A 25297-nucleotide genomic window follows, 5' to 3' on the forward strand; every position below is an offset into this window, starting at 1 on the left:
AATACGTTTATAGCTGTAATGCAGCTCGGTATCAAAATCCTTGGCAATATCAACGGGTATAATGGAGTACGTAATGAAACAGAGCATGAAATTGTGGAATTTTGTGGATAATGCATAATTCGTTTTTTCAATGATAGATTAATGGAACATGTATAGGGAACATGTGTAGAGAGTTTACTACATATTACAGTACAGCATTAATTACTATAGCATATCAAATTTCATTAACACATTTACCAAACATTCGATAATTTAGAAAGAATCAATAAAAAACAAAATGTATTCTCAAGTATCAACGATTAAATCGCATGCTTTACACGTATGCCATCTGAATGACTTAAATAAAACACTGTAACAATATTTGCGAATTCATTTCAATTATTTTATTTACTTTAACCCCCTCCAATGTACATCTTCGAACATACATGTTCATTATTTACGTTTTCCAAGTCTGGTTTTAGTTTTTCGCTGGAATTCAATTTTTTCATCTTACAAAAGAATTTGTTTATCGCGACTTACAGTAACCTCTTGCCACCATGTATATTTTTGAAGTATTATACTTTTTGTTCTGACTTCAAGAAATGTATGTTACAGAAGATTAACTCAAAACGATCATTGCCTAAATAGAATGCATGCAGTCTCTGTAACCAAAGAAGAATTAACGCCAAACCTACCGAGCTCTGAAAGCGACTAACGATTGTTGTTTCACAAAAACAAGACTGAATTGATTGGAACATCGTCATATTTATTATAATGTAAGCTTGTAGAAAGGAACTTATTCGATCCTTTTTTGAGAAAGTGTTCTCATTTCTCTGTCATTTCGACCGGCATGGTTTAGCGTTGATAAAGACAGAAAAAAGCTGCGTTGAAAATCTGCATGATCAACGAATAACAGTTGACAGTTACTTGGCCGCACTAAAAAATCGTCGTTAGGTGAAAGAATCTTGTTCAAATATCGCGGCCGGCCGACGGAAACTGCTCAATCGCGATTCAAGTTCCGTATTCGGTAAGGGATTACCGAGGAACCATAGCAGACTCAGCAAGTCGCGTCCACAGTTATCCAGCCATCAACGAGACGGGTCCGCGGTTTGAAAGGTGGGCGCCCCGCGTGTACCCGACTGGAAGTACGACCCTGCGCGTTAAAATGTATCGAAAAGAGACAGATATATGTACGCGGGACGTATTTATGGGCATGAGCCCAGTCAGAAAGGAGAAGGAGACAGAAGGAGGCGATCGGTATGGACGCGCCGGCGGATCCGGGCTAGGTCGTTCAACCAACCGGTGAACCATCGAACCATCCGAGCGACCAGTCCGCAACGGTCGGAGCACCTTACTCTTAACAGTCTGTACCAGGGATAGAGGAGAGGGGCTCCGGCTCTTCGTGGACAGGGAAAAAGGAAACGCGAGGGCAAAACGAAAAATGATCCGGTGAACGAGAATATTAACGAACACCGTCCTCAACAGCCACCGACGACGCCCGGTCACTTTGTGTTTCCGTGCAATTGTGAATCTGGCATAAAGAACTAATCTCGAAAAGAAACCACTGCGAACTGTATCACGGTTCTCCGTAACGGTCAGTCTTGATTTTAAGGTGTGCATCGCTTAACCACTTGCACTGGAACCAGTCAGACTCGCGATGAATATTTCATACGTAATTATTATCTAATTCGAAATAAAATTCGTTTTTGCTGGTTTCTAAGAATGAAAGAAATTGAGAACGTACAAGGAACAAAAATTGTTTCATTCGAAAGGAAATGGAAATTGTCAAGAAGAAAGAAGCGCTAATCAACGCAACTGAACTTCGAGATAGTGCAGTTCGTTTGTTCGTTGTTTAATCATTTTTAGGGTAATATTTTTGTCGTAATGGATATTGCACTTTAGCTTTACAAATGTGTAAAACAATATCGTTAAGAAATGATGGATGTGGTTCAGTCTTTGCAGGAGCAATGTCTTATCTTGTGTAATGCGAAGTTTTACAACATCCTGTCCTTAATGACTAGAAATATACGATTCTTGGATCTGCCTTAAGCCAGAGTTACAAACGTTGCATCCGATTGCTGATATTCTATAATGGTCAATTTAAATCATTTGTTAGATTCAATAAGAAGACGAGAGTTAATTTAAAAACAAAACGTCCAGGACTATGTAAAAGAATTAATACTTAACTGCCGCTGTCGTGAAATCGTCAGGAGCCTCCGTTTTGCAGAGTTAATGACGTAATTATTGTATCCTACTGTTTAAATCCTTTTCAACTATTTTGTGTCTCAAAATTCGTTTCTGAAATAAATCTCCGTACAGTTAAACATTACACAATAATATTGTTACGACTATTGACCGAGGCTGTCGATATCATGTTGTTATCGATACATTAAGTAATCTTGGTTGCTGCGTCATTTTGGAAATGACGTTGTAACCGGAAGAACACAGAGTGACACAAATTCTTTCTCTCTGAACAAAGAGAATAAGTTTTATATTTAATACAGTCTTCTTTGAGACATTTTGACAGTTCTGACGCAAGTTGAAGAAACAATCTGTACTATAGATCATTTTATTAATTCTGAAAAAAGTAAATAATCAACTTTAAATCTTGTCTCACCTTAACTTAGGCGTTCGTTATAAAGAAACGATTTACGAAATTAATTGTTTATTGTTCCATCTTATGCACTTTTTATCATCGTGTCAATTTGATATCAAAGGACAGATTATGCTCTAGAAATGAGGGATGGCTGAGGGTTAATTATGCCGGGGTCGCTCACACAGCAGTATAGTTACTGAGTACAGTAAATTCTCCCTAATTTTCCTTCGGTTAGTAAACAAAAATGAACAATTTGGGAAGAGGAAGTACGATTATTCGAGTCTCGCGGCTCATTGTTATAGTCGCCGATTGTTGACAATTATAAAAACAAGGTGCAAGGCTCGAATCTCAAGGTATCTCCTCTTGTCGAATTGTCCATTTTTGTTAACAAGCTGAAGGAAAATTAGTGAGAATTTACTGTAAATCGATTAGAAACGAGACACCAAGAAGAACACTTCAAAAAAACCGATGCATCGTTGCTCAGTTAGACCTAGTCCCGAAGCGAGGACGTACGAGGAAGTTATCAGATCCAGAGGGGCGTCGTTTACCGTTGGCGATCGTTGAGTTACTCGGCCATTGAGCTGATTAAGAAGGTACAATCAAGAAGAAAGCACTTGTCCGTTGGAGATGCCGAAATCAATGAAATCTCGGCGACCTGTTCCAGCCCGAAATCGCAAGGTGGCCGATCTGGCATCCCGCCCGCCGGCTCGTGGTACCGAACGGGGTCCGCCGCGTTCATCCTAGTCGAACGTAGCAAAATGGTGAAACGTGTTGTCTCAGCATCGAATCGTAGCACGCAGACTGCAGGACGCAAAAGGCCGTGCCTCCCCCGGGCCGGGGCCGTCCGTCCATTCCTCGATCTCCGGAATAATATTCCCAAGTTTTTTTTACAGACCATGTATTCAGGAGAAGAGGAAGAAGCCGACGAAGAAGAGGAGGAAGAGAGCGGAGACCGGGGCACGAGCAGAAGAAGGGGAAGAAGATAGGAGACGGCGAAGGCGCTCCACCACGGAGAATTGAAAATGATGATTGGCGGTAAGCGGACTGCCAGCAGTGATGGAGGAGTAGGAGCGAGAGGTGTACAGCCAGAGAGAGAAAGAGAGGCGAGGAGTACTAAATAAGAAAGCCACGAGGGGGGACGATGGAAGCCGGAGGAGGACATCCAACCTAACTGGAGGGGAAGAGAGACCACTGGAAGGAAAAAGAGTCGGGAGCGCGCGAATTAAGTCGATCGCAGTGCGTGGAACCACATCCTTCGCGCCCGCTACCTTCGAGAATATCGCTTTTCTTTCATCCTTTCCCTCCTGCCCTCTTTCGACCGCCACGCCGACCTATCCTCTTCGTCGCTCCCCGTCGCTGATGCTCGACGCGCGTACCTCTTCTTTATTATCGGCATCAAGCATCGTCTTTTGTTTTATAATAACCGCCATGGCTGCGGTCGCGGCGTTCTCGCAGCTCCTTTTGCAATACCGGGGCACCAGCGCCTTCCAACTACTGAAAAGAGAAAAGATGGAACCAAAGTAAGGGCCGGCCGGGGGTGGGCCAGGGCGGACACCGCGATAAATTGCTGGCGACTGGATTCGCAAGCTTCGACGTTTCGACTATTGTTCGGATCCGCGACACATCTGTTGGCGCAACGTGATCCGAAAAAATCCACGGTCAACGAACGGTCGCAAAAATTTGGTTTAAACTCGTACGTTCTTTTCAGAAAAGTAGTTATGGATTCTTTTTTGAAAATATGTGTTACTCTTAGAGACCTTTTTCGAAAGTGAACTTACGAAATGGGTATTTTAGAATCTGTGTTAATGAATGTTCTACGGAAACGAGTTATTAACGTGTTACAAATAAGCTTCCGACTGTGAATTATCTACATAGAATTGGGTGGGTTAGAATCATAGTGGCGTAAGTTACGTTGTAAGAAATAAGGCGTGTTATTGTATATTAACATGTGTATCGTTTATTGACCAAATTTATTTGTTAACGTAATTTCGAATTGATTTATTGTAACATTATAATTTAGTTCGCTTGTCTTTTTAACAGTTTGGCATGTATCGATTACATTTAAGGACGTAAGTTAAAATTTTCGCAAATATGACTCATGCCACCATGACTCTAACTTACTCACTTGTTACTTCGTTTAAAGCAGGAACCTCTTAATAGAGATTCTATTAAACTTTATTTACCGGAACCCCCTATTGATAGGCTTTTAAATTATTGAACTGTGTCTAAGAGGAGCTCGATGATTTTGTTTCAAATAATAGTTTCAAATAAACTTGTTCCAGAACTTGAATCAGATTATTATAGATTTTGAACAATTTTTTAAAGAAATTCTTGACTGTCGTGTTTGATTCTGAAAGAATTATTAAGGAATTGCTAATAGATGAAATCGACTGTCATCGATATCTGCTAAGAAGAGGATCAAGTTCAGAAGAGGATCAGAACACAGGAATTCAAGTAATCTGGAAAAACCAAGTTTCTTTTCTCAAGTTTCGAAGAATAGGCACAAGTAGTAATATTTTAATGATTTTATTTGCAACGTATTTAATGTGCATGGTTACGGTTAATAATAGTGAAATAAAATCGGGACGATGAAGCAGTCTAATCATAGTTTCATAGCCTCCTCTTGCTCGCAACCCCCTCGTCGAGGTTATGTGATCCAGTGTAGTTGTTCGTACAATTTGTCATTTGGAAAATCTAGACTCGAAATAAAATACTTAAAGACTGGAATCTCGAACGCCACTAAATCTTGCCAGCGCGCACTGGTGGGTGGTGGCGCACTGGTTGATAAACTACGATTTAAATTGTGGGCACCGTGATTGCGCTCGAACCTGTTTATCACCCGGGCCTTTATTAAATATTCTGTGATGCGGAGCATGTCGGGAGGCGATGACCACTTCCGACAGAATTATGTGGCCTCTCTCTCTCCCTTTCTGTTCGGTCTCGAAGACGAGATCGAGCGGGCGGATAAGTTCGTGACACGCAGCGACGCGCAGGGCACCCCTTAATCCGGCAATAAAAACCTCGGCTCACGTATATTATTTTATTTAGTTTCCTAAACTGCCGCGGCTTAAACGCATCCATAATTACCGGCCGGTACGTGAACTGCTTAACCTATCGCGCGTTACGGACCCCCGAGTCCTCGAAACCCTGTGCCCGTTCGCCACAAGACGCGCCTTCGATCCTGTGTACGTACGGGAATAATTTATGCGTGCGTGGATTTTAACTCCCACGCCAGCAGGGTATAGCACGGGAGATTGTCCGTGCCCACGATTGCGCGTATACCTGTCCGACCTGGAAGAATTATCCGTGTCCACTCGCGACGAGCTCCCGATACGGTCGCCTCGAATTCGGTCCAATCGACTCCGTTATCTATCAAGGATAAAGCGTTGAAAATTCGTGTCACGATCCAGCGTTCTGCATTACGTTGCACGTTACTGAATCAGGGGCCCGCTATCGGACCGACGATGATCGAGATCGAAATATTATAAGATGTGCTGTTTCACTAATTACAGTGACGTCTAACCGCAGGTTACAAGAGAAATAAATGATTTGATCCGCTGATGACGTTTTGAAAATAGATTGCGACTGATTTTTGGCGACGTAGAGAAAGCACCTTGATAGTTGAATGATGTTGATTGCATATTCGATATATTATTGTAATCTGTGCGAAACACATGTGTTTTTACCTAAATGAGACATTCATATCGATAATAATTGCACTGCAAATTTTATACATTTCTGACGAAAATGAGTTGACCGAATGTAAAATAGTAACAACATTTGAAGAAATTTAAAATACTGCTGTACTATTTTTAATTCTTTATGGCTATTAAGAAACGAGATGAATATCTATGCAGCTCCAGTATCTTGTAATTAGTGCAGACAAATTTTATTTTGCATAAATATCCGCAATGTAGCGATAACTGCGTATCTGTATACATTTATATAAATAATATAATACTTTCATTATATTTTTACTAGAAGGAAAGTTTTAGTTTACAAAAAAAAATATTTCTATTACTTTGACTCCCATCAAATTACATATTAAAATTGTAATCTGCATAAAAAATTTATTATTCGTAATTTTGCTGTCTACTGCTTCATTTGATTTGTAATTTGATAAGTTAACTCATAATCTACTACTTCGTCTTCATTTAAATACTAAAAATAATAATTGCTTTGCTAAACAGCATCTTTTTATTGGAAACATGATTGACTTTCACAAAGTTTAATCATAAATGTAATATGAGATGTCTAGTGTTACTCTGTTTAGTGTAATATGCAGCCAATTTTATTGTCACGCGTTTATGTAAATTCTGATTTCTTTAAATTATTTAATTAAACTCAGAAAAAAGATTTATCTCGCCGACTAAATGTCGAATGATTAACGTTTTTATTCTTTCTTGATTCTTACAATTCAAACAATTAAAATATAAGGAAGAATAAATAGGTTCGTGTCATTAAAATTTGCATTTGAATTTCCAAGTTCATAGCACAAATTACAGCTCGGTAAATGTGTCTGTCTATTGCCATCAGTTTTTACTTGTATTGCAATTATTCCACACAGATTTCCTACATCTGTTCAAAGTGCTGAAATAAAGTAGATGCACCTTATTCTATTATATTTAATTCTTCTGCATTTATTTTTAACCATTTTTAAACTGACCATGGTGCATAATATTTAATTTAGAAATGTTTCAGTACTATTTATTAAAATTAACAATACTTTAATGCATGAGTTGTGCAGCGATTTTGCAATTTTTAAAGAGATCATTGAAATTCGAAACAATTATCACATAAGTTAGAATATCACATAAAGATTTGTATGACGTTTATATATATTTCTAACACGAAACATTCGAAACACTTCTATAAGTATAATAAACATTTCTATACTCGCTTGTGTAACAGAACTATCTATAACTATCGTGTTATAGAAAATTCATATGTAAACACAAGCACTCCTTAACGATCTTTTAAATAACAAAAGACACGTTTAGACTTTCATGCTTTTATGACAAAAGCGAGGCGCTAGAATATACAATAGTAAATGCAGGTGATAAATTCAATTACTTTCGAATAAAAAAAAATATTGAGAATGAAAATCAATTTTTATGCAACTGCCATTTGTCGTAATCAAGATAGCGTAGTTTCAGTTTATATAAAAATACATGCATACGTATAAATTTCGCGTTCGTGTTTGTACGCAGCGCAAAAACTAGTTGCGTAACGTAATTAGAGAACAGACAGCACACAGCCATTACTCAGACTTGATCGAATGCAAAGAATTTTCAGTTGGCACACGGCTGGTGCTTCCTGTGTTCTTAAAATGCTAAGTGTTTCTAATTACTCCGCGTCCTCCGAATGACCTCTTTTAAGTTGCGTCGACGGCTAGTAAAGTTTCGCGCCATAAATACGCGCGGAGCTCGCGTTAATTTAACGGCAGCCATAAACAATATCCATTTGTGCGCATCTATATGTATGTAAATCAGTCGTAGCACAGCGCGCGCAGTTTCGCCCGTTGTCTTTCCGAGCGCTTCATTTGCTCGGCGAAAGAAAAGACACCGAATCGACATTAGCTCCTCTCGCGCGCGGAGAGCGCCGAGAAAAATGAGCCGCGTCTGCTCGGGCCCAACTACCGTGTAATGGCTGTCAGTCTGCCGGAGATGGCAGACACGGCGATCGTTTCGTCGGGAGGACGAGCATCCTCGCGGAATCGCGCGGCGCGAACGGAACGCAATAAATCGGCGGGCTCGCGCGATTACGAATAACGTGGAAACGGGCTGTGCGCTCTTGTAGTCAAAACAACGGGGAGAACGAAACCAAACGAAACGATACAATGGTACCGAGCAAACTCGTTCGTGTAGACCTTGCAATTTCGACGAATTGCGAGCGATTACCGGTCGCAAGGGCAGCTCGAATTTTCCGTTTGTTTGAGTTACAGTGGCCGTGGTGGTTGCTCCGGCCCCCCGAGTTAATGCCGCGAAGTGGCTTGGGCGTTGCGAGGTCTCCAACAAAGGAGAGAGAAGAGAGGTGACCGGAGTGGAAAGAGAGTGTTACACGGCAAACAGTTCGAGGAGCGAGCAAGAGAACACGACAAGAAGAAATTAGAGGGTTCGAGAACGGAACCAACAAACGCGATGCTAGAGGAGGAGGAGAGGAGCCCGCGCCGTTGTTCCCCGCGTATTACCTGTTCGGCGTTATGCCCAATGGCTAGCAATTAACACTCAAATGAACTGCGCGGCGGTACCCTCGAGAGTCTTGCCCTTTCGCCGAGGCTTGCTGCTGCTGCTGCTGCTTTCGCAGGTCCTTTGTTGAAACGTTTCTGGATCTCTCTTTCGCCGGTAGACAATGGCGATGGCTATTCCGCGCCACGATTTTTCCGGCTGCCGAATAAAGTGGGAGCCCGGCCAGAGGGGGGGAAGAAAGATGGGGGCACGCGGGAAAGAGTGCTAGCGCGCACCTCTCCGGCCAGACCCACTAGAAAGAGGATAATTCCCTGTAAGTGGATAATGCCTCGACGGTGCTCCTTGCCTACGCACCCGGGATCGTACTCCATCTCCTTCGTCCTCCTATTTCTCGATCCTCCTTTTCTACCGTCGTCGTTTCGCATGGTAGTTTTGTGGCTGGTGGTTGGAGGCTTTGTAGTTTGGACCCCGAGCCTCCGTCGCTCTCTCTATCTTTTCTATCTGCCGCGCTATCTCCCTCTTTCTGGAGGATCTTATTGTACGACTCGCTTTCAAAGTTCCACTCGTTGCACCCGGACGCGCCACCACCGTGGAATTCGCGTTTTTCCTTCTTCGCCCCCCTCTCCCTCTCTCTCTCTCTCCCTCTCTCTCTCTCTCTCTCCCTCTGCCGACGCTGCGCCCCGTTCTCGAGTTTTATCGCGCGAGATACCCTCGCTGCCGTTTGCGGTTCATCCTCCAATTATCCCTAATACAGAGAATACCGTAGAGCGTTATTATTACTCCCGGTTATTTCGGATTGTTGCTCCTCTCCCGGGACTTTCGTTTGCACCACGTGCTTTGTTGCCGGGCCGACCGAAATTCGGATGCGCGGCTGCATAGCGGAAATTGTATTCGCAGCTTTTACTGCGCGCGATGCGATGCTGGGAAATATTGTGAGGCGCCGCGAAAATTATCGAGATACTCGCTTCTTATTGCGTTTGCGTCGAAAGCATCGTATGTGGAACGCGTAATTGCAAGCAATATCTTTTCTGAGCAGAGAAAGTTATTTAAACCGACATAATAGATTCGCTTGGGTTATAAGACGCTATCGCTGAAGAATAACTCAGTATTTGTCTGCACGAACTACGAGTTCTTTCGTTATGGCGGATTTAATTAACTGCTGAATATATGTCGATCCTATTAAATTCATCTTACCTTTCTTCTGTTTCATATATCACCTAGTCAATCTTGTCAGAATTGCGCACATAGATTAGGCAATGTTCAAAGTTACTTGAAAGCATCATTAAAATCGCACATCACAAATGCTCTCAACATTTGCACACATTCGATTGCAATCTGATGTGAACGATTGTATAATTAAATTCGATTCTTAGCAAGAGTTATGTTCAAAGCGCACCAAATAAACGAATTTCGAACTAAACGAATCTTACAAATACACTTCCTACATTATCTTCTTTATTCTGTATATATAATTTTCCGTACAAAAAGAAAATTTAGTCCAAGTTAATTGTGAGAAATAAAAATGTATTTCATTTGTCAAATTTAAATAACTCGAACATAATACAATCATATTCTTAATGTTGTGACAGTTTTGTGTTTTATCCTCCCATTTGCGTTAGAAGCGGATTAAATCCACTGTCTACACATTAATACGTGATATACGACATTTTACTTGGAGGCTATACAACATTTATATACACCGTTGTTACACTAAATCAAGAGCGTACACTTTAATTACCTGCAACTATTAAAAGGCCCATCAAATTGAGTAAACGTTCAGCTCACGTACGAGCACTTTTATGAGCCGCTATACATCACGCAACGCAGTCGCCTCGCGCTTTAATCAAGCGGTTTCGCGAATGTGTTCCTCGAGATTACAATAATTGTTGCATTTCGAAGTAGGCATTCGAGTACGTGCGAAACGTCGACGGCGCGCGTACGTTTGAAGTGGAAGCGAAGGCGTCGGTGCTGTTCTTCCGCGGTTTAAGTGCACGTTGCAGTCTAACGTAATATTTTGTACGGATACAGGTCTCAAAGCCAAAGAACGGCGAGGGTCAAACGATACGCCGCCCTGAAATCTACATTTATCCTTTGAATTTTATAGGCTGCCGTCAGAGCAATTCTGTGGCTCTCGCTACAGCTTCGCTTTAATGGTCTTTCCTGTAACAGCTAAATACTCGAACTGGTGAGAACGAATCGTCTACTGAGTTTTTTGTTCGTCGATTATAAAGACTTTTACGACACTTGAATCTGTGGATGGTTTTTATGGTCGTAAACGTTATACCACGATCGGCATATTATCAGGAAGTAATGACAGCGCCGGGTAACTTGCGCTATCGTATCGGCTGTATTTCAACTTTCGATGAAAATTTGTAACGCAGACAGCATAAAGTATTTACCTAAATATGACTCCAATAACAGTCGGCGAAGTTTCTGTTTAATTCATTTACCAAATTATGAATTTCTAATCAATCGTTTCATCCAGCAACAAGATTATTTGCTCATTTAAGCCTTCAAATGATAAAAATTATTAATAATTACTATGTGTAATTCAAATGTGAGTTGTAAGGGCATATATTATGATACCTGTAATTTATTCGGTGCATTTTCATATAACAATCTCACGAAACATTAAATTATGTGATACTTGAAGTAAATACTTCTTTACGTAATCACAAATTATTCTAGTGTTGTTAAGTTGAACATACAATGTAACATCACTGGTATCATTTTCAGAATATCAAGGTAATATGTAGACTGCGAATTTGAGTGCAAAATACAAATTCTCTGCACCGATTGCAAGATGCAGAAACTGCATAAATATTTATTTCCTTCCAAAACAATTCTTTAAACGTTCTCGCTGATTTTTCTTTTATCTACTCATTTTTTGTGAAAAGTGCATAAAATCCGCAGTCTGGTAATATCCAAATGAAGCATATTTTTGCTTCCAGTGGTTTTCATCATTAAAAATGTGAAAAAACTCTTGACAATATTTCTTTTCCATCCAAATTGTCCATATTTAAATACAAGTATTACGAGTATACGTAAACCTGCATGATGCAACAGGATTTAACCCTACCATTTTCTTCACAGTTACAATGGTTAGACGTTTCTCGACGATAATAATTGCATAAAAGGAAATCTACATTGACTTGAATGCTTAAATATCAACGAGAATACAACAGAATTTTATCCCGACTTGGCAGAACGGAATAACATTCGCACTTAGTAGGCTATTACTCGTCAGATTAATACAAGCAACAAATCTTGACTTTCCAATTTAATCACCTCGACGATCGCTGGCGTCCCAATCAACGCATTAACGCTCTCAGGAAATTGGATTTATCTATTTTTAGCTGAAAGAGAGCCCAGCCGGTGCTCGTTTTCGAGATCACCGCGGAAAGGAATAATCATCTCGGATCGGCGATGATCCAAGCGTTCCACGGGAGACACGTAAACATCGCGCCGGCATCATCTGGCTTCTACGAAAGATAGTGGAACAAGGAAGTGAATCCTGTGCCCGTCCAGGTTCCCCGGCGCAGTAACGAAACAACAGAACAATACGACGCGAACGAGGGAGAAGGAATTGCTTCCTGGATGATCTAGTCGAAACTAACCGGAGATCTCTGCCGCTGTCTTTTCCGGATCCCCGCTCGTAATCGAAAACGATCGGAAAAGCAAAGCGTCTCGCTTTCGGGATCGGTTCTACGCTGCTGGTGAGAATCGGTGGCCGGCCCATGAACTATTCTCATGGATGCCATGGTTCGTTGTCGGAAAAATCCATAACGTTGGCCACTAGTAGGCGAAGCACAATCGTATTGGCTCTCGTCCCGACGTCCAGCTCGCGTCCGAGATAGCGTTCGCCTCCGAGGAGAGTCCATAAGCCAAGTTTTCGAGGCGCATCCTAGGGCAACACGCGTCCGTGTCCGCGGTCGCATGCGAGTATAAGTATATCCACGTACGCCGATGACTGGGTAGACGGCCAGGGGACAGGGATCAGCGGAGACCACGGTGAGCACAGTTTTGTTATGAGGATCGTATAATATTCTAGTCAGACTTGCGGCTGTACAACGGGCATCGGCATCCGCGGGCTGCATGACAATTCGTCGGATTCAAAGCGCTGGGTAATTGCCAGTTTAGCCAATCATTATAACGTGTACGCTGGATACACCGCGAGTCAACAAACCTCGAATAACCGACGGTCCGATTCGCGGATGTGATTTACGGGGATGCGCTATAAATCGAATATGCGCCTACGAAAGCCTCGCCGGATCTGAATTATTTTGTTCGTACGTCGCACCCTTCGGTCTTTAGCGAAACGTTAATCTACGCTTTCAAGATGCTCGGAACGATCGGCGTTTACGACCAGCACCACTTCGTCGCATAGACTCCTGCGACTTATCCTTGAGATTGGTTCGTTGAGAGACCGATTGGCTTAACGCGTTAAAATTTTGCACTGCGAATTTGGAATGTACCGATTTTTCACTTCAAATTAATGTTTCGGTAAATAAAATTCGTTTGGTAAATTCATTGCAGTAAGATTCATATTAAATGGCAGCCAATTTTTAACTATGAAAGGGTTAATTTTAATTGTAAACGGGTAAAATTTGATTTACAAAAAGATGAATAAAACCGGCATCGTTGAGACAGCCGCTAATTGAAAAATTAAACTATGAAACAAATTGGAACATGAAACAAATTGTAAGCAACATATAAAACAAAATGCCATCTGCAAGACGTCTGTAGGTGTATAAAAGAATTACTGTACACATTTTAACGTGAAAACTGTGTAACAAACGTTACCTTTTCATATAATACGATAAAAATGTACATATGTACATTCACTGGAGAGTGATCATTCATTGAAAAAGTCCAATGTCGAAAATGTTATGAATTGCAATGTCTATGAGAACATTGGACTTTTTGTGATAGAATCTATCATAAATGTAAAGATTGAAGCTTCCTCTTTACGAGTATCTCCTCAAACTTGGTGTACCATTTTTTTTTACCGTTTTGTAAATCAAAATTGACGAACGAAATCAAGTGGGAGTACATCTTTTATTCAAAAGCTTGGTAAAATGAGCAAAACTCGTATATAAAATTTTATGAGGTCGTTACGGGGGTAGATGGAAGGCGTGTCTTCAATTTGCCATCTGCTGTATCATGCAGAAAGAGTCCAAGTTCATTGTTATAATATAATTTGCAGATTAACTCTTAGAATCTTCCTTTTTCGTTTCCAGTTTAAAGGAGGTATTTTTTAGCATCATTCATGGTTATAGTGGATGTTATCTTAGATGATCACGTTTAGAGTGATTCTGTAAAATATTTAGAAGAACGGTGAATATCACGTTGTTATCACACAAATAAAAATTGAAATTTTATTTTTGTAATGCTCAAGCAAAGATCAATTATAATTGAAATGTAGACAGTTGAAAAGAAGAAATTGAAATTTCTGATCTAGCATTGCACTAGCGTACAGCCAGATAGATCATCTTTGACGGAGACATTTTCATACCAACTTCCATAGAAAAACATAGTTGGAGCGTATAATGAAAAAACTATTTAATTATATTTGTTGCAAGTTTACCCAAATGAAATGCAATTAGCGGTCAGTATTACAACCGTTAAAACTCGAAGTTAGGTAAACCACGATACGACAAATTGCTAATTACAAGGCAGTATGTTGTATTTACGACTACCCACGCATTCTAATTAGACACTCAAATAGAAATTTCGCATGTGCGCCGTTATCTGCAAAGCTTGCCATTGTTCCGTGGACAATTTTTATTCAACTCCAACTTCCTAACAGTATAAATCCATTGTTACACGCATTCGTCCCGAATAATTAATACACCAAGTACGACAATCGATTCATCTCAATCATTTTGAACAAAAATTCGAAGATATCTATTCTTGCCAGTTCACTGAAAAATAAAAGACTATTACTCACCGGCAACCAATCAAGGATTCTAAAGCAGCACCGAGCATTCGGACTGCTGGGTCATCCACGTATAATAGATGCAATTTATTATCCCAATTTAAAAATCCATCCTGATTAGTTTGAAAAGTTTGTCAGGCTCCGGGATGCTCCAGAAAGTTAGAAGTATTATTACAGTGATAAATCTTAGCCCGCGAGTTCCCGTTCTATTAAAAACGAAGGTTCGAACCGTATGAAATCTTTACGAGCGCCGGCCCAGCAGTCAAACCGTTAACATTACATAATATCATTCATTTCCATAACGTGCTGAAATACTGCACATTATGCAAACGATTCGGGACGTACGCATATAGTGTGTTCATTAGTCATGAAAATTATTGTACTCTCTAGAAAGGACTGCCGGATCGTACGTGTTAATGCATTCACGGAACGTATGCCTGTGCAGTGACGTACCGAGTTTCTGTTTCAGGAACCATACAACGTTTCGCGGAACACAACGGCCCGTAAGCACGGTCGTGCAGGCGTTAAAGATCTGACGCCACTAATGACGAAGTTTGGTGTTCGTCCGTTGACACTAACTGATCACGAAAAGAACCTGGAAGAAGTGTCAACGATTCGCTGTGTCATCCCGTCGATTTGATAAATAGCCGACGACCTCTATGCGATATCGATTCGAAATATGTATTTCGTTCCTCGAAGCAGTTTTAATTAAACGCCGCTCCGAAGATCCACGTTCTTCCGCGTGTCCTCGATTTCATTGAGTTACTTCGTCGAATTTCTTTCGCCGATTGCGAGTTCCTTGCGATTAAAATTAAATAAGAACGTTTGCTCTTACGTGTTTCTTATATTTTTTGTTAATTCACATGGTTCCTTGTATTTTATAAACTTACGTGTCTACAGTTTATCCCTAAGCAATGATGTTGAATACACTCGGCTAAATAGGGGCGACTGAGCTTATGCCTTTCTGGCATAAGACAGGTTGAAAAGTTTGGTGTATTTAAAATATCTTTTTATTAAATTTCAGCTGCAACATTTTTGCAGGATGTTCTATGGAGTCTTTTTCGCAATGCAAGATTTTATATTACAAACGGAAATCAATAGATGAAATACAACGTATCGTAAAGATGGTAAAGATTTAAATTACATTGTGTTCTAGCTATAAAGACGATAGAAGAAGAAACGAATTTCTATCTGACCCCACTACTTGCAGTTTCTGCATACAATCGTTATCCCACAAAGAGAGGTTCCAGATACAATTAATAATAGGAACTGGCTCTAAACTTACATTCAGCCACGTAAAATTGGTTACCGCGAAGCAACTAGCATCAGACATTTTCAGCAAGAATTTGATAAACCGTGTTGTGTCAAAGGCTACGCGAATCGTGTTCAGTTTCGGTGCATCAGCTTCATTGAATCTCGGCGGAATAATGCTTCCCGGCATCATCAATCGCGAAACCGGGTTTCATACTTGGGTCCGGTAGCGCATGTTCATAATATTACCAGCGGAATACCGACAGAGCCGTAAGATTACGCGGAACCAAAATACCCGCACGCTCGCGTACCAAGAAATCAACGTCCGGTACAAGAATCTCGGTGCGAAACCCAACAAGGGCCGATCGTGCAGGCGTTAGGGATCCAATGACGCTAATGACGCGACCATGTGTCCGCATATTGACGCTAACTGGACTGACCACGAAGAAGGAAAGCAAGAAGGATACGAAAAGAACGAAGATAAAAGGTGTGTGTGAAGGTGGGGCGAGAAAAGAGAGAGAGAGAGAGAGAGAGAGAGAGAGAGAGAGAGAGTGAGTGAGTGAGTGAGTGAGTGAGTGAGTGAGTGAGTGAGTGAGTGAGTGAGTGAGTGAGTGAGTGAGTGAGTGAGTGAGAGAAAGAGAGCGAGAGAGAGAGAGAGAGAGAGAGAGAGAGGCGAGTGGATGGAGCAGAGGTGGCGATGCTTTGCAGTACCACGTAGACTTGTGCGCGGAGGTAACAGAGGTAAGAAACGTCTCCTCGAGGCTCCGGACGCTGAGGAGAAGGTGATGTCGGGCGTGGAGGGGAATGAGGAGGTCGCGGACAAGAGTGGGAGAGCCGTGGCAAAGGGTTCTTTCGAGGTGAGGAGGCCGTTTTTGAGCCGCGGAGATGATTTACCTTACAACTAACAATATCCCTCCTTACGGCCCTCGAGGATTTATTAGTTCTCTTTCTTTCCTTTAGGGTTTGTCCGCAGAGGTGCGAGATAGATCCTCGCGAGAGGGACCGTGGCCGAGGAAGAGGGAAGATGAGAGGGCCCCAGGCTCGAACCCGGCACCTCATTACCCGATAATTTACTACGCGAGTAATTAACTGGGCACACAAACGGTGCCACGTTATATACACCCAGCGCGCATATATACGACCGAGGAATCTTCCCGGGCTCTCCTCGGTTCTGCAGGCTCATATATTACCGTGCTACGTTCTCTCGCCGATCTATTTATCCATTCGTTTGCGCATGATGGGCGTTCGACATGCGAATGCATCGATACTTTCAGGTCGACAATAACTACTTAAATGATACGGAATGGGGGGTAGCGTATGGTACTGAGAGACCGATGCCTCGGCATTACCACGAGGCCCGCGCGCGGAGTTCCATTTCGTTCAAGGAGTTATAAATTTGCGAGTGTGACACGGTGTTCCTTGCCAGTTCGTACCTGACGCATCGTACGTTTACCAGATATTGATGGACATTACGTCGCATCGCCGGTGAATACAATACCTCGGGTTGCGGAGGCTTGGATAAATTAATATTATACGGTTTATCATTGTTGCGAACATCGGCTCGCTTACATGACGATGATACCGCGTCGAAGAATTCTGTGACGTTTCGTCAAAAATATCGCTGCTTCAAAATCGATGTTTGTTTAAATTACGTTGCTTTTGTACAGCAAGAAATTAAGTTAATGGAATTGATTAAATACTTCAGTTGCTATGAATGTTTAAAGTTGAGCGTTTTGGAAGTAGCATATTTTAACTCGACGGAACTCTACCCTTTTTCGAGACGAGCCGATCGTTCTATTTTATATTTTTTCTCAAGCTTTTTGGGAGATTGCAAATCTTCACGTAATTTTCCATTGTTATACGTCATTTTACGAAAATTAGAATTAGAGAAAAGTTTGCTTCCTGAATTAATAGATTACTCGTGGCAAGAAGAAAATAAAAATGCTGCTAAACCTTGCTAACTTATACGTTTTCTTGCAATTTCATAAACATGTTAAGAAGAAAACTAAAGCACTGTTTTTTTTACAATTACTTACATATTTCTTATGATAACACTAGCTTTGATTTTTAACAGAAGCTGCGATTCTTATAATTTCGTTGAAATAATGGTTTGTAACGTTAGAGAGTTATTATCTCGAACAAAAACTCCATTTGTTTTAAAGGGAAGTTGGTAACAGGTACCATTAACTTGTGACGATGATATACAAGTTTCATAAAGGAGCAAAGAGTGCAAATACTTTTGTGATTCTGAAATGAGAGAATACACATTATACAATAAATTTTATAGTATGTTTAATTTATATTAAATAAGCCCACCAGCTAGCAGAATGTAAAATAATGTTGACAACAGCATGCATACTCGATTAAACGAGTTACTTTTAGCAACATAGTGCAGTCTATTAATTTTTGTTAAATTTACGAACCATTTTGCATCCTCTTACCACTAATTGACAATTTTACGAGGCTCGTAATAAGAACCTGGTCGTGTAATGAAATGATGTAATTGCTTCGTATTTCTAATACGACTTCCTTTCGTCCCGTCAATTATTTTTGTATTTTAGTTACCAGTAATGTTATCAGTAACAACTGAAATACCGTTCCGGAGATTGATTGGCGTAGCTATCTAAATTTACTGTTAGCGAACCAAGAAATTAAACCATCGCGGCGGATTAGCGGCGCAGCACTATATCATGCGCATTGTTTCACGAATGTGGATCTTGTTGAAGAAAGGATCGTATAAATTTCCCTTGGCGGTCATTAGCATGGGATTTACCGCGAGTTACTCGCTCGATTCGTAGCCACGAATACGTAAATATGGCTTGGACCATTGAAAGCTTGGCGGTGTGTCGGCGGTACGAGGAGTTTTCCGCGTAAGATGGACGAGAACTGAAGAAAGCGCCATTTATAGGCGCTGCCGAGGTGGCTATCGCTTGTTATTCGTACGAGCCCCGGCACGTTCCAGGATTTTTCATTTGATACGCATTTTACGATTTTTCGCGTGCGACTAGCTCGGTCTCGGCCTCTCTGTATAGTCATCAGATCAAGCTAGCCTGCATGCTAATCGATTCCGCCGGGCAGAGAGCTATGCATGAGGAATGGTTTGCCGTGCTAGGGCTGCGAAATCGATCGGATTTCTTTCAAGCGATCCGAAAGGCGATTAGCAAGTTCAATCCGTTGTCATCGTAATTTTCATTACGGTGCGTGCTTCCCCCATGAATCAAGCGATACGACGCCGGTATACTGATTTCGTTCGAAGCACGTGGACGTGATTGATAACAACGCGCACCGGTACTTTTCCTTTCCCACGGCGCGCTTCGTTGCGCTGCGCGCTGCGTCCTACGCCGGGCGGAGGACGCGCGCTGCCAAACTTAATTTATTAAAGGCAATAACTTATCATTTTCAGTTAATAAATTTTTGCCGCACTCGCCGGATAATTTAACTGCGCATTCCGCGCAGATTAATTTAAGCGCCGCGGCCGGGCTTGTTATGAATACGATAAATATTCCCGTAAATTACAAACGGCGAATTTATCACCTTCAGCCGGGGGTACGGAGGGCGGCTCCGAGGGGACACGGGCGTGAATATTAAAATAAAGTAGCAATGGCGGCGTAATAAATCCCGCTGATTCGCCTCTCGGCCCTCGCGAGAAACAGTAGTGTACCGCCGGTGCCGATAGTGCATCGTCTGCTCCGGCGTACCGACCGTTTATATTGTATTCACCACCGACACATTAGCGAGGAGGATGTATAACGATGTGAAGCGTTCCGCAGCGGAGCGGCGAGCAGTTCGGTACGCGAGGAGAGCACTAAAATAATAATGCCCGCAACTATACGGCCCTCCGGGGCTTGTCGACCACAGGAGAAGGCGCGAAGAGGCGAGATGCGTGCTTAGGCCCGAAGAAAAGGCGTCGGAGCTGATTAGAATGAGAATAAACGTGGGTGTGGATGCGTGTTAAAGCTAAACGAAGAGACTCGGGGAAAAAAGAAGGAGCTACAGAAACAGAAAGAAAGAGGTGGCCGGTGGGAGAGGGGGCGAGAGTGAGAGAGGAGCAAAAGAGATATTGAGAAAGAGAACGAAGAGATGAGAGATAGAACCGAGCAAACTAAATAATAACCCCCACTTTGCCCACCACCAGCCGTCCTCCGAAACTCGAAAAGACCACCCGGTGCAACGCGGGGGAACGAGAAGTTGCGCCGAGCCAACAAGTGGGCTCAGGTGAGCCGAGCTAAGCATTTGAAATGGTAATTACGGGTCAAAACCACCGATCATTGATAAAACGATTTCGAGTGGTCACACAGTTAGTCGGAGCTTCACGGACTGCCCATCAACGGTCCACTCCTCCGCTTTGATTTCTCGCCTTGCCAGCTTATTACGACAGCCGCATTCGTCAATGCAAGTTAAAAAGAAAAACCTGGCTTAAAGGAGTGTTACGGTCTAGAATTTCGAAAAAATCGATTTCGGTTTATTTCATTTTCTCAAAGTATACGATCCTTTAAAATATCTGTGAAAAAACATTTGCTCCAATTCGTAGAAATACCGACGTTGTAGAAGTTTAATCATAAGTATACATTTTTCTATGAAATTGATATGAAAAAATTTAAACACGTTTTTATCGAAGGTGTATTCTTTGAACTGGCGCCAATGACATCTCAAGATCTAGTTGATCGATCGACTTCAAAGGAGAGAACCTTCAGTCTTCGTCTGACCTAGAAATTTTAAAAATTATTGAACTTTACTATTCTTTCTAATATGGTAAATACAAAAACGACTGGAATATCGAAAATTTATGTTTAAAGTGAGATTTTTACTTCATTCCAGTTCTTGCGAGAACAACGCTCTTGCTAATGAAGACACTTCTCCTCCCGATCTTTAAAATTAGCGGATCGATTGGAATCGAGGACGCCAGCAGATCATCTTTTTTAGAAGAGCTACTAAAGGAGTAGCTGTAACTCCTGTAATTTTTAATATTTTCGAACGAAAAAGATGCTTCACATAAATGAAACATGAATAGATATATCAGCGAAATCCCAATATAGAACAGCCTACCATTGAAATAAGGAAAAAATCACAGTCCTAATAAATAAATACACATTCTACACCTTAATACACTCCTTAACGTTCACCACTGCTAGTAGCGGTAATTTAATGATTTTGTTTGTTGCGTCCATCGAAATCGGTTGAAATTTTTAGGAAGCTGATACCGTTAGTACTAAAGAGCTCCGTAGCTAGAATGCACGACAAGAAATTGTTCGAGCGTTTTTGCTGATCGTTTTACAACCCAATGCCGGAATTTAATTGCTCTTTCACTCATGTTGCTCGTCTCGGCCACGACGAATATCGGGCGTCGGTGCATTATGCATACGGGCAACCTGAGAGCAAGACTTATGAAGGATCTGATTGAGTTCTGAGTAAATGGCATCTGGTTAGCCGAGCTGCTAATTAAACACCCACAATGTATACCGGCCCTCGTCCCGACATCGTCTTGCCGCGATACCAACGGCCAGGAGTGAAAGCTTCTTCAAATTAATTTGTATGTTCCGAGAAAAAATTGTTGCCACTCGGGGCATTGTCTTACCGTGCCTCTGCGATAACAATGCGGTCTGCAATTAACTGTTATCTTCTCGAAATACGTCCGCATCGCTCTTTACTGTCTCACAACAATGTTAACAGTGTGATTAGCAATTTATGTTTATAAACCATGGAAAGGGTTTTGACACTTTAGATGTGATTAATTTGTACGTTTGTGGGAAACAGCTTTGTCATTGTGCATTGTCCTATGGTTTATCTGAGATGTTATCTACAATTTACGAAACAACTTGACGAAACATTAAATGACACGGTATCTTTATTTCATATACAAGGATGAATATTATCTCTGAACGATTTATTTTCTGCGAATGAATAACTATTGTATCGTTTCCTTAACGTGATGCTGCCTTAATAAATAAACACAGCAAGTAATAATCGCGATCAATAGGTTGCATTTATTGATACACAATAAAAATTGTTCATCCTGGAAAATTCAGTGAAACAACGGTTTTGTCGTTAAAATTTAATACAAGGATAAATGATGGTTCAACAATTTTGATTCGCGATTGAATAAATATTTAGTTGCTGTTTTAACAATACGCTACGTTAATAAGTAAACGCGATACATTGACGATTCATAATAAATGCAACAATTAGATCCTGCATACAGATAATCTGTAAATGTTGTCTTCCCTGGAAAATTCGTTAAATTAATAATTTTAATGGTATTAAATACCGCATGAATGTTAATACGGTACGCCCGAAGTGTTCGAAATTGTAAGTCTACTGCCAAGTTTCAATATAAAATGACCAGAGGGGAGTACTCAATTGTAATAAAGTAAGGTAGTAAAGTAGTAAATTGTTTACCGATACAAGCGGCGATATTAACGAAATTTCCAGTGGCTCGGTTTAATTATCTCGTGCGTTCGTTGGCCCCATACCATCCCCTGCATCCCGATATCTCGTTTTTGCCAGGCCGAACACCGAACGTCGGTACATTATGTATACGAGACCTCTAGAGACGTGCGCTTATGAAGGGATCTGATTGAGTTCTGAGTATATGGCGTCTGGTTTGCCAAGCTGCTAATTAAACACTCGCGAGGAAGACCCCGATACACAGGCACACAAATCACACACCGGCTTTGTCTTACTAGCTGTCGCGTTCCTCTCCGTTTCATCCTTTCGTTCCTTCTCTTTCTCTTGGCTCGCCTCCGCAACGCTATTTCGCCCTCTTCCTGTTTTCTTTGCTCTCGCTTCCGCTGATTGATATTTAAGCTTGAGTTTAACCCACCCATGATTCCCCTCCTTCCCCTCCGCCACCACCTCATCACCCCCGCCCCAAACCCCCTCAGTCACCCTCATCCATGTTCTACGGGGTCGTTAGCGAGCTGCTGCTCCTGGTACTGCCGCTGCTGATGTTTCTGTTGTTGATGTTAGTGCCTGTGTCGCTGCTGGTGATTTCAGCACACCTGGCGAGGAGACCTGGTTGGTACTAACACGGCTGGTGCCATCGAAGCAATAGCGTATACCTCGATTAAATCCGTCTCGCTCCGCAAGGCCAGCATCCCACCGACGATTCAGCTCTCCGCGGCGTAAGCACTTATTCCAGTTTCTCTTGCTACAACGAAATCGAGGACCGGTCAAAAAATTGGCAATTCTGAGGGAATTACGCACCATGTTTGGGTCTTAATCAGCGAAAGACATATTTGTACCAGCAATTTCTAAATGCCTTAACAGAAACTTAATCCAGCCCATTCGCATCGTTTCTGTTTATATACGTTGCATTCCTCTGTATCAACTTCGTTGAGAAAAGCACACATGCATTCGGTCATTTGGTCGTCACGGAAGAAAAGTGGCTCATTTTTTTTTTAATTGTTTAACACAGAACTGTTCCTTTCATGTACGTGTAACGAAATAAATAATACTGGATTTTATTTTATTTTATTTTGTGGGAAAACAAAAATATATGAAGTTAGAACAGCTTTACAATGATCTGCAGACTCCCTTGTTAACAATAAATATATAAAATTCGAATACTGATGTGCTTATTTAATTTTGCTTCCGGAAACAACTCTCATTTATATTAATTATAGGTAATCGAACGTCCTATGCGTTTCTAGTAGCACGGTTATTGCATATAGGCTAATATTTAACACTGGTTAAGTGTAACATGTGTTGGTTCATAAGAATCACAAGATTGAATTTATATAGACTTTTCGCTATTTTTATTAGACTATATGTTGGAATAAAGAAATTTATGCAATTGTTTCCCATGTAAAAGTCTTTGCAACGTCAACAATTTTAGAATATAAAACGCGGAACAGGTCAATTTGACTGACATGATAGGTTCAGTGTTAGTTTACCTAACTCAGACAATACGCGTGACAAGATTACGGATCTTTCTATAAAATGAAAAATATCTGCATCAATTGCAAGAAACGGTTATTGCACAGGATCCATTTCGTTTCTTCTGAACTTTGATATAACAGTAAGTAAAGATTCTTCTAAAATTTTGGCTATTGTATATTCGAGATATCTATTTCTGTCATATTTTCAGAAAGGTCTATGCATGATTATGCAAAAATGCCAACCGAGACCCAACCGAGAGTAATATGACGGAATATTCCGGATCGTCCAAGGTTGAAAGGTCCTCGATTCGGTGCGAAGCTGCCAGACAATAGAGATCATAAATCTGCATTGGATTTCATCGGTGGAACCGTGACCCCGGCCTCAAAGTCCGCCGCAGGAACATCGGCCCTTAGGATATATACGACTCGCTTTAGCTTTTTACGGCGACGCTTTGTCCAAAGTAATTACACGTGTACGGTCGAATCCCTGCGTACGTTCTGCCACGTACGGGCGGCCCAAGACAAGAGGTGTTCGAAGTCCAATAAACGGTCGAAGACACGCGTGGATTCTCGCCGCTTGGGAGTCACCGTGACTGGCCTGCGTATGTACACGTATATACAGGGTTGCGTCAAGTAGTGTAAAAGGTTCCTGTAAGTCGCTCGGGGAACCCCAGGACGATTCTCCTCGATCCTTCTTGCCGGACAGGCACGTATAAAGCACCTGTTGGTCGGCCGAATCGCATACGTTCTTTGCTTTAACCGGCTTGTATATACGGCGCATTGCGCCGGCCCTTTTTGCCACCGGGAACAGAAATATTTTCACAGCTGACCGAGCATCGGCGAGAGTGTACTTGGCACCTCGTCACCGACGGACATGCTTCGGCTAGATTATATGCGAAATTCCTGATCGCGCCGTTCCAACGGCCGAGGCTTTTTAGTCGGACGTCTCCTCAGAGTCCTGAGCAAAGCTGCTTGTTTTACACAGTGCGCGGAATACTCGTTCGTTATACCATCCTCCACTTATTTAAAACGCTCGGGTGACACTTAACCCCTCTCAAGCTCTTAGAGTGGGCTGGAAACCCGTTTATCGTGTCCAAAATTATTTTCAGCGTTATTACAAGGTTTAAGCATAGTAGGTTATTGAATTCGTCTCAACACCAGCCACAATATTATCAAGTAAACGATTATATTACCATTAAACAAATTGATATGACTTTTAAACATTTTGCTTCTGAAATTTTCTATATTAAAATTTCTGGATAAATGAATATTGATGAACTTCTGTTGGGAACATTCTGTTACCAGGTAATCGGAAATGTGTGAAAAATCGTTGATAGTTTCAGTCCGGTCACAGTCGCATCGGACCGGTTACGGGACACTCTAGTACTGCGAACGTATGCGTGTTAAAATACACGTAGAATTAGACACTGCAGAGGGAACTGCAGCTAATATTTACATGTTGAAGGTC

General features: G+C 41.5%; 2 long non-coding RNA genes across 2 annotated transcripts; one reads left to right on the top strand and one right to left on the bottom strand.

Annotated features, from left to right (window-relative positions):
* Positions 1-360: 360 nt before the first annotated feature.
* Positions 361-4144, bottom strand: LOC143258894 (uncharacterized). The gene is made up of 2 exons (XR_013032848.1): positions 3124-4144; positions 361-2277 (listed from the first exon to the last, which is right to left on the bottom strand). It is a non-coding gene; the product is annotated as an uncharacterized LOC143258894 (long non-coding RNA).
* Positions 4145-7110: 2966 nt separating this feature from the next.
* On the top strand, positions 7111-18339 carry LOC143258895 (uncharacterized). The gene is made up of 2 exons (XR_013032849.1): positions 7111-16809; positions 16913-18339. It is a non-coding gene; the product is annotated as an uncharacterized LOC143258895 (long non-coding RNA).
* The last annotated feature ends 6958 nt before the right edge of the window (positions 18340-25297 follow it).

This window comes from Megalopta genalis, chromosome 2 (genome assembly GCF_051020955.1).
Source record: "Megalopta genalis isolate 19385.01 chromosome 2, iyMegGena1_principal, whole genome shotgun sequence".
Classification (NCBI taxonomy): Eukaryota; Metazoa; Arthropoda; class Insecta; order Hymenoptera; family Halictidae; genus Megalopta; species Megalopta genalis.